General features: G+C 37.7%; 1 long non-coding RNA gene across 2 annotated transcripts in view; it reads left to right on the top strand.

The window, feature by feature from the left end:
- Positions 1–6,225, top strand: part of LOC309870016 — an 82,788-nt gene extending 76,563 nt beyond the window's left edge. For both annotated transcript variants that reach the window (XR_014314424.1, XR_014314425.1), the window contains one exon: positions 5,975–6,225. This is a non-coding gene — a long non-coding RNA (uncharacterized lncRNA). The remainder of the gene's footprint in view (positions 1–5,974) is intronic.
- Positions 6,226–10,047: the final 3,822 nt, after the last annotated feature.

The raw sequence follows: 10,047 nt of genomic DNA on the forward strand, positions 1-10,047 counted from the left end.
TGTCCTGGGATCAAGTCCCGCATCAGGCTCTCTGCTCAGCAGGGAGCCTGCTTCTTCCTCTCTCTCTCTCTCTCTGCCTGCTTCTCTGCCTACTTGTGATCTCTCTCTGTCCATGAATAAATAAAAAAGTCTTTAAAAAAAAAAGATTAAAAAAAGAAATATTACTATTATTATTTTTTAAAATTACATTTATTTATTTATTTTAATAAACATATAATGTATTTTTATCCCCAGGGGTACAGATCTGTGAATCGCCAGGTTTACACATTTCACAGCACTCATCATAGCACATACCTTCCCCAATAAAAAGAAATATTATTAAGTTAAAGTTCTAATATTATTTTTCAGTATATCAGAAGTTACTTTGGGCCATAAGGATAAAAAGAAATGAGGTAACCAAGTAGGAAAAATATGTTGAGAGATTACTTAAAATATCATCTTTGTTATTGAGATATATTTGTTAGAATTATAATGCTGATTCTTTTTTTTTTTAAAGATTTTATTTATTTATCAGAGAGAGAGAGGGGGAGAGAGCGAGCACAGGCAGACAGAATGGCAGGCAGAGGCAGAGGGAGAAGCAGGCTCCCTGCCGAGCAAGGAGCCTAATGTGGGACTCGATCCCAGGACGCTGGGATCATGACCTGAGCTGAAGGCAGCTGCTTAACCAACTGAGCCACCCAGGTGTCCTGATTCTTGACAAAGGACTCTTTCCCTTTTTCTTTTAGTTTTTCTCTTTCTAGTTTTCCTCATTAACTGTTTAGATCCTGTAAAATTTTGCTTTATGAATTTATCCTTTTTTGCAACCTAGTCTTCTCCTCTTCTAATTCACCCCCCGCTCCTAAGTAACTCCATTCTCTTCCACCCTCAGCAAATCAAAATTCTACTGGTCTCTTATGCTCCTCTCCTCATATTCATTGGTCAACTATAAAGAAATTGTTTAGTTGAAAGTCATCAATTATTTCCTTAATCACTAAATCCAATGGCTTTAAATCCTCCTTCTTGCTGGCCTGCTGTCTGTAGTATTTGACAATACTGACTGACCTCTCTTTCTTGAAATGTGGATTTTAATTTTAATTTTAATTTTTAAAAGATTTTATTTATTTGATAGAGAGAGAGATCACAAGTAGGCAGAGAGAGGGGGAAGCAGGCTCCCCGCTGAGCAGAGAGTCTGATGCAGGCCTCCATCCCAGGACTGTGGGATCATGACCTGAGCAGAAGGCAGAGGTTTTAACCCACTGAGCTACCCAGGCACCCGAAATGTGGATTTTTAGTTTCTATGTAACTCATTCTCCTGATGCCTCTCTTAGCTTTCTGATGACTTCTTCCCTTGTTGGTTCTCCTTCCTTACCTTTACATGTGGCTACATTTACATTCTCAAGGCTCTGGCTTCAAACTGATTCTCTAATTCACTATATTGGCAGTCTCAAACACTTCCCTACTTTCAGAAGAAAAGTATGCACCTTTAACTTAGATGCTTCTGACCAGTTCCTCCCAACATCTGCATGATCCAATCTTATCTATTATCAAAGCCCAGTGTAACTTCTTCTAAACATTTTTTTGTCTTCTGAATTCCATGGTGCCTTTTTTTAATGGTACTGCTTTCAAACTGAGATTAGTTAATTATATATATAAGAGTTGACTTGCTTTCTAATCTATAAACTTGAGAACATTTCCTAATTCAACACTGTACCTTATATACTGTGAAGCACATGGTATATTTATTAATTTTTTAAATCTACATACATTAAGCATCTACTGTGCATTATGCTAGGTGCTGGATAAGTGGCGAAAAAAATGTGGTTTTTGCCCTCATAGAATATAGAATCTTAAGAAATAACAAATACATATTTTTTGATGTATGTTTAATAAAACTTTGAGAGAATGAATCTTTTACCTTTAACTCCTGTTTCATCCTCTCTCCCAAAACTCCTGTCTTACATTTCTTGTGCCCATATGACCTGCTAAATCCCACAGATTTCTCAAACTCAATAGCTTAATTTGTTTGTGTGCTGTGGACACCTATGACAGAGAAGTCTGTCCTGTGTTCAAAAAAATCACCGCCAAGCACCTTCTCTCCAAAACTTCTACTGATTTTTAACATTTATCTTTTTTTTTTTTAAGATTCTATTTCTTTATTTAACAGAGAGAGAGATCACAAGTAGGCAGAGAGGCAGGCAGAGAGAGAGAGAGAGAGGAGGAAGCAGACTCCCCGCCGAGCAGAGAGCCCGATGCGAGACTCAGTCCCAGGACCCTGAGATCATGACCTGAGCCGAAGGCAGCGGCTTAACCCACTGAGCCACCCAGGCGCCCCATGATTTTTAACATTTATCTTAATGCTCCCACCTCCTCCTCATTACCTAGGGGAAATTTTGGTATTCTCCTTGATTCCTTCCTCTTTCTTCATATTTATTTCTTTTCATTCAAACACTTGGTATTCTTGTTTAGGCTCTTTTATCTGTAGCAGAGGTTGAAAACTAGTGACTCATGGACTGTATTTAGCTAGTAGAGGTGTTTTGTTTGTTCTGTATCATATTCTTAAAATTATGGTATTCTTGTTTCTCATGAAAAATTAGAAAATTGGCAACATTGGGTCCCCATTAATGAAAAAATTGGCTTGAATTTTAGATGGGGCATCTAAACTACCACTCTAATCTCTACCATTCCTTATTTTTCTTACTTCAAATTCATTTACTTATTTTATTATTTTTTTTTAAAGATTTTATTTATTCGACAGACAGAGATCACAAGCAGACAGAGAGGCAGGCAGAGAAAGAGGAGGAAGCAGGCTCCCTGAGAAGCAGAGAGACCAATGCGGGGCTCGATCCCAGAACCCTGGGATCATGACCTGAGCCGAAGGCAGAGGCTTTAACCCACTGAGCCACCCAGGCGCCCCAAATTCATTTACTTATTTATCAAACCTTCCAGATCCTTAATTTAGGCATTTGAATTTGCAATCTTTGGCATATGTGATCACAGGATGCTAGTACTAGAAGAGATATTAAGATATCATCCTGACAGTCTTCTTCCTCCTCTTTTAAGAAATTAAAAAAAAAATTGAGGTCCAAATAACTTACATTACCTGGGCAATTTTACACAGTTAATGTGTAGCAGGATTCTATTATTTGCCATTAGACCCACTCCTCACCTGGGTGGGGAGAATCCTTAGCCTAGACCTAATGTCTCTCATATTTCCCATTAAGAGCCCTCACATAGAATTTTCAGGTTCAAGGTCTCTGTGCTTAAAATTCTTGCTTTATCAGGCCCCGAGACCTGACTCTTTTATCAGGTAAGCTATGCCCTAATTCTTAAAAATTAAAAAAATCTGTCTCAACCTTTTTAGTCTTTTCTAGTGCTTACCTACATTTATCTCCCTTGTCTGGGGTGTATGTGTGTATTATCCAAACAGACCCTATGCTTTCCAAACTTTCTGATTTTGTTTAGTGCTATTCTCTCCACCTAGATTCTCTTTGCCCAGACTCTGCCTGACATAACTTTTTTCATCCTTTAAAGTTTATTTGAATGCTACCTCTCCCATAAGGTGCAGCAGTTAAGAAGGTGGTTTGCATGGGAGAGGTCCAGTTTGAAATCCTGGCTCTGTCCTTTACTAGCCATGTGACCCTGGACAATTTATCAAATTTATCAAATCTCTGTAAAAAGGGGGGGAATATCATTCCCTTTTACAAATGGTTAAACATGATCCCACTGGCTGAAAGTATTTCTATATACTACAGGAATCCCATCTCACTTTTTTGCTTCAAACAGTGCCTTGATTTATAGTTACTCACATTAATTATTCTATTACTCATCATACTCATTATTAATCTTACTAGTTATTCATTATATATTGTAAACATGCTATTACATATTATATTTATTCTTTCACAATAGATGAGGGCAGGTACTTTGTCTTACATAGTTTCTGTATCTTACAGTACTTAATGAATGCTTGTAATTACTGAATTAGTAAAGAGGAGTATGGCCTTTATGAGATGTTCCTAAACTCTATAAAAACAGAATAAACACAAATAAAAATAGTAATAGATGAATCTCATATTATTGCCTTGTAGGGAGCTTAGGCGGAATTTTTTCTCAGGTTTTTATACCAAATTATACTTCTTTTAAGCAAATTAAGAAAAACTCTAATAGATCATATGACACTTAGAACTACGTTTCCTTTTGTTTTAGTTTCTAGGAACATCAGAGACTAATTTGTGGTGGCACCCCTCTAGCAATTACAAAGGACCTTTTGGCATGATTTTTTTGGATATTAACATATGCTTCCCTTTATTTTGATCTTGTTTGTTTTCCAGTTATCTTTTGCCTCTTCTGGTCATTTTCTTCTACTATAGCATATATCTCTTTCTGAGCATGCTCAATCTTTTGTGAGACTGGTGGGGCAGTGATAAATAATAAGTATCTATAAAATATATTTTAAAAACAGGTCTTGCAGGTTTTAAAGCATCTAATTTCTTTTGATCTCCTACTTCACAGAGAGTTATAATCACCTTCAAGGTTATCAGGAGAGAACTTCCCCAACTTCTTTCCTTACTTGTAAAGTTATTCACATCTTTAAATGAGCAACATTTTATATATCCTTATAAAATATATATCATGTATAATACAGATAAGCAGAAAGCAGAATACCTAAAGAACAACAACAAAAAAACCATCATGTGGTTAAGAACCTACATATTGCTGCTTTCATATCCCACTTTTCTCTCATAACAATGTATTTTACATATATTTCCTTATCACTAAATAGTCTTCTAAATAATTTTTAATGGTTCAAAGCATTCCGCTGATTATGTATCAGGCCAGCCAATCAGACTGCAACTCTACATTCCCTTCCTATAAAACCTGAAGATGTTCTTTTTTTAAAAAAATATTTTCTATTTTTATTTATTATTATTAATTTATTTTTATTTCTATTTTTCTATTTTAATATTCTAAAATATTAAAATATTAAAAAAAGATTTTATTTTTCATAATCTCTACACCCTGCATGGAGCTCAAACTTACAATCCTGAGATTAAGAGTCACATACCTCAGGGACTGAGCCACCCAAGTTATGCCTATCTTCAGGCCAGAGTGTCACCTGCTGCTTATCCAGGGCCCCACACTGTGCTGTTTGCCTCCAAATGAGAAAGGTAATTAAAAGAGATTTACTTTCTGAGGAGCCTCCCCTCCATAACAGAGATTCCATCAAAAAGCAGTAAAACCTGAAGATGTTCTTACTGAAACTAATATAAGTGAACCTCTCTTATCTGCAACCATGTTATCCATGCCTAAGAAGTATGTACTGGTGTAATATATTTCACCAGTCTTTCATTAGTGGACAAGCTGAAGTGAACTCCATCTAGCTTAATAGATGTATGCAGTTGTGATTATTTCCTTTTGAGAACTTCCTAGAAGTATACTTGCTTAGACAATGTATATACACATTTTAAGTTTATGTAGTTCTAAAGTGCCTGGGGCAGGGGAGAGAAGTACAAGTTTCTATTCCCACCTGCAGGGCCTGTTTAGCTGAGCCCTTGCCCAACACATATATTATCTGCTTTTTAATCTTTTCCAATTTAATAGGTATTTAATATTCCATTTATATTACTACTAATGTGGCTGAGCATACCTATTGTTGGCCATTTGTATCTAGATCTTTCTTACTCTTGCCAACTTGTAACTTGTAATAGTTTTAAAATTACTAACATCCATAATCCACCTTGACATCCTCCTACCCAGTTCCACCTCCTAAACTAATTTATGTACTTGAAGTGTGGATCTTATCTCCTCTGTTTCTTTAGGGAATTATTCAATCAGTTATTTGCTTTCTCGGCAGTATGTTTAACCTCCGACTACTAGTTTTTCCTCTTGTAATAATAAATATCACTAAATGTCCTCTTCTTCAGGAAAAACCCCAACTTTTTTCTTTTATTTGCCATTCTTCTCTGGTTACTGACCCTTCTCTTTTCCTTTACAGCCAAACTTCTTGAAAGAATTGTCTTCACCTGCTGCATTCCCTTCATCTCTGTCTCTTCACTACAAATAGATTTACATTAAGATCTTCAAAGCCTTCCTTGTTGCTAAGATTTTAACAATAATTGTATCATATATATATGATAAAAGGCGGATACAAGATGATTTTCCTCAAATAAGGATAACTGTGTAAAAAACATTTGTGCTGGGAAAAGAAGTGATAGGTAATAAAATGAAAAATTTAAGTCACTGCCAGACAGTTGGAATGACTGGTGAATTTTCTTTTTCCTTTTCTTGTAATTTTCCTCAACTGAAAAAAAAAATTACCTTGCTATTAAAACACAATGCGATGTGATACTGCAATTACCAAGTTTCATTTTCTACAAGGCAGAAGAAAATCAGAGAAGCGACAGGAGTCACTGGACCACACTTACTTTCACCGCAGGGGGCAAGAGCAGGGGGGCACGACCCACAGCCCCAGGGCAGGTGTTCCCGCTGCGGGTCACGACTAGAAAACCTCCTGATAGGACAGTCTTCTCTTAGACAAGCCCTCTTGCCCTTTTCGTCATCCCAAACAACCTCTGAGCATCTCAGCCTCTGCAGCTTAACGGCTGCAAACCTCGGAAAACCGCCAATCGCTTCCAGTTGTCCTGGTAACAGCCAGCAACCGCAGCCCCGCCCACCGCAGCTCCCGCAGGTCTTCCCAGAATGCTGCGCGCCGGCTCTCTTTTGCTTCTGGTTCGCGGGGCGGACTCCTTCCGGAAGTAGATTCCGGTCAGTCGCCGGCGGCCGCGGGCGGTGTCGTGTATTCCCGCAGAGGGCTGTGGGGACCGTTTTGTTTCTTTCCCAACATTCAAAAATGACTGGAAAGCTGAGGAAAGGCTAGAAACTTACCGAATTTTTGTTGGCCCTCGAATAATAGATTAAATGTTATTAAAAAGCTGAAAGATGGAAAGCACTTTAAAATGATAGCAACTTCATGTATAGCTATGATATATTTTAAAAACTTCCAATAAAAAAGCAACAGTTTTTGCTTTAGAAAACGAACAGAAGCACAAAAGAAAACAAAACACCCAAATCTCATCCACATAAAAATAACCACTGTGAACACTGGAGCAGTCTTCTAGACCCTTTCCATGCATATAGTAAATGAGATTTCAAAATGGAATCACATTTATGTCGTTTTGTAACTTAATTTTTATGAATATACCTAAAAAGGCTACAACAACATGGTTTCATGTATTCCATTGTATCTCTCTGACATTGAAATTTTCTATCCTTTTTGCTCTTAATTAGTGCTGCCGTGGAGAAATGAAAATCCCGTTAGCTAAATCTTTGCCCATACTCTTATTTGTGGTCTTTACTTTTCTCTTTTTAACCTAGTCCTTTGTATTTGCACTTCGTTATAGCTCTCCTAACACCTTTCCATTCCACTCTATGTCTTTATACTATAAAGGGATGAAGTTACACAAATTGCGCTGAAAGCTTATTCAATTTTTTAAAGTTTACTTTTCTTATACAAAGGTAATACATGCTTATTGTGAACACTAGGAAAATTCAGAATATAATAAAAATATCCCAATACCTAGGCAACTACTGATCATATTTTGGCATATTTTTCCCTAGTTTTCTTTGTCGCCTTCAGTGATGAATATTGAAAAAAAAGTTTATTAGTTTGGTAGGGCAAAATTACAGCTTTTAATTTGCATTTATTTTCTTATTCATTTAGCTGAATGATATTTCAAATAGTATTTCATGTGCTTACAGATATGGTCAATGTCAGGGCCCATCTTCTCCATCTAGCCTTTCCTGAGTATTGTGGACCCATTACAATAACTGTAATAGTGTAGTTTTCTATATGTTTATGTTTTAGTTCCATAAATAGATTAAAAATTGGCTGTGTGGCCCTGGATAAATTATTCAATATGGCTGAAACCCACTTTTTTTTTTTTTTTTGATCAGCAAAATAGTGATATTAATACTTACAGGGTTGTAGTGGAGGTTAGAAGTAATGTATCCAAGGTAACTCAATAAAAAGTGGTTTAAGAAAACTATTATAATTTTAGCAATCTGTATGTAGGAGGTGTTTGTAGTTTTGTAATATTTCAAATTTCAAATGATGAATAATCCTAGCATCCCATCCAATTTGCTTATTTTTTATTTCCCCCCTCATTAGTGCATTAGTTTTGCCCTTTAATGCTGTTCTTTTAATGGTTATCCTTGTGATTACAGCATGTATCCTTGATTAAGTCCACTACAAATTAGTGCTTTTACCACTTCCTGATCAATACGAATGCCATGTTGCTGCAAGTGGCAAGATTTCATTCTTTTTTTTTTTTTTTAACGACTGAACAGTTTTCCATTTTTTTTATACCACCGTTTCTTCATTCATTCATCAATGGACACCTAGTTTGCTTCCATATCTTAGCTATTGTAAACAATGCTGCAGTGAACATGAGTTGGATGTTATCTTTTCAAATTAGTGTTTTGTTTTCTTTGGGTAAATACCCAGAAGTGGAATTACTAGATCATATGGTAGTCCTATTTTTAATTTTTTGAAGAATCTCTATACTGTATTTCAGAGTGGCTTCACTAATTTACCTTCCCATCAATAGTGCACAAGTGTTCTCTATTCTCCACCTATTCACCAACATTTGTTATTTCTTGTCTTTTTTAATTTCTTAATTTTTTAAAAGATTTTATTTATTTATTTGACAGAGACCACAAGTAGGCAGAGAGGCAAGCAGAGAGAGAGGAGGAAGCAGGCTCCCCACGGAGCAGAGAGCCCGATGTGGGGCTCGATCCCAGGACCCCAGGATCATGACCTGAGCCGAAGGCAGAGGCTTTAACCAACTGAGCCACCCAGGCGCCCCCTTGTCTTTTTTTTTTAATTAGCCATTCTCACAGGTGTGAGGTGATATCTCATTGTGGTTTTGATATGCATTCAATCAAGATATTTATTAAGCATCCATGACACATAAAGCACTGTTCATAATCCTCAAGGTCTCTTGAGCCTATATTATTTCTATACATTTCTCACATAAATCATATGCTCCTCTTCAACCTCATCAATTCTCTTATTATTGTTTCCTCAGTCTCTGCCATTATGTTTGGGCCATCTTAGTAGGTGCTAAATAAATGTGTGAGCTGAACTGAATAATTTCGTGGAAAAAGAGGGGCGCCTGGGTGGCTCAGTTGGTTGACTGTGTACCTTTGGCTCGGGTTGAGAGCACAGGAACCTGGGATCTAGCCCCCACTCAGTGGGAAGCCTGCTTCTCCCTTTCCCTCTGCCCTTCCCTGTGTTTGGGCACTCTCTGTCTCTCTGTTTCTCTCTCTTGAATAGGTAAATAAAATCTTAAAAAAAATTAGTGGAAAATGAGAAATACAAATTAGTTAAAACCTGGCAGGTTGTGATGAAAATGATAAAAGATGCAGAGTACTTTGTACCTTGGGATATCAGGAGAGAATAATTTTGATTAAGGTATCTGGGAAAGCCCTGTGGGATAGGTAGATTTGATCAGGGCCTGGATTATAAGGACTGAGTAAAGGGGCTTGAAAATGGAAGTGAATTAAGGGTTGGAGGTAGAAGTAAACTGGTTGTGTTTTGTTAGCATAAAGTTATTTGGGGTGACAAAAGTGCAGGGTGGGCCACTGGGCCCAGGTGAGGTAGAAAAAAATTTGAAGATACTGATATGACCAGTAATTATAATGGCAGCTTTCAAACGTTTCTGAAAAGCTCTGCTTTCGAAATGGCTTGGGACATCAGGAGATGGGTGGGCCAGATTGCAACTGGCCTGCTGGTGGAAAAGTAAGGGAATGGGAGGATGCCTGAGACCTTCGGAGCCTGAGGGGACTTTAGTGGCCAGTACTGAGGATTGAGTGTCCACGAGGAGGTGGGCTGCGGAACTATGCTTATGAGGATCGGCCAACCACGCCGAGGGTTCCCAGCGAAGCCCACATCAGCCCTGGAGATAGACGCCAGCCAGTGCAGCGCCCAGGTTTGACTCCCTCGGTAGGGATCTGGAGCCCTGCCTCCATTCCTTCCCGCGCCTCTTGCCCCGCCCCACCCGCGCTTTC

This window comes from Mustela nivalis (assembly GCF_964662115.1).
Source record: "Mustela nivalis genome assembly, chromosome: 7".
Lineage (NCBI taxonomy): Eukaryota > Metazoa > Chordata > Mammalia > Carnivora > Mustelidae > Mustela > Mustela nivalis.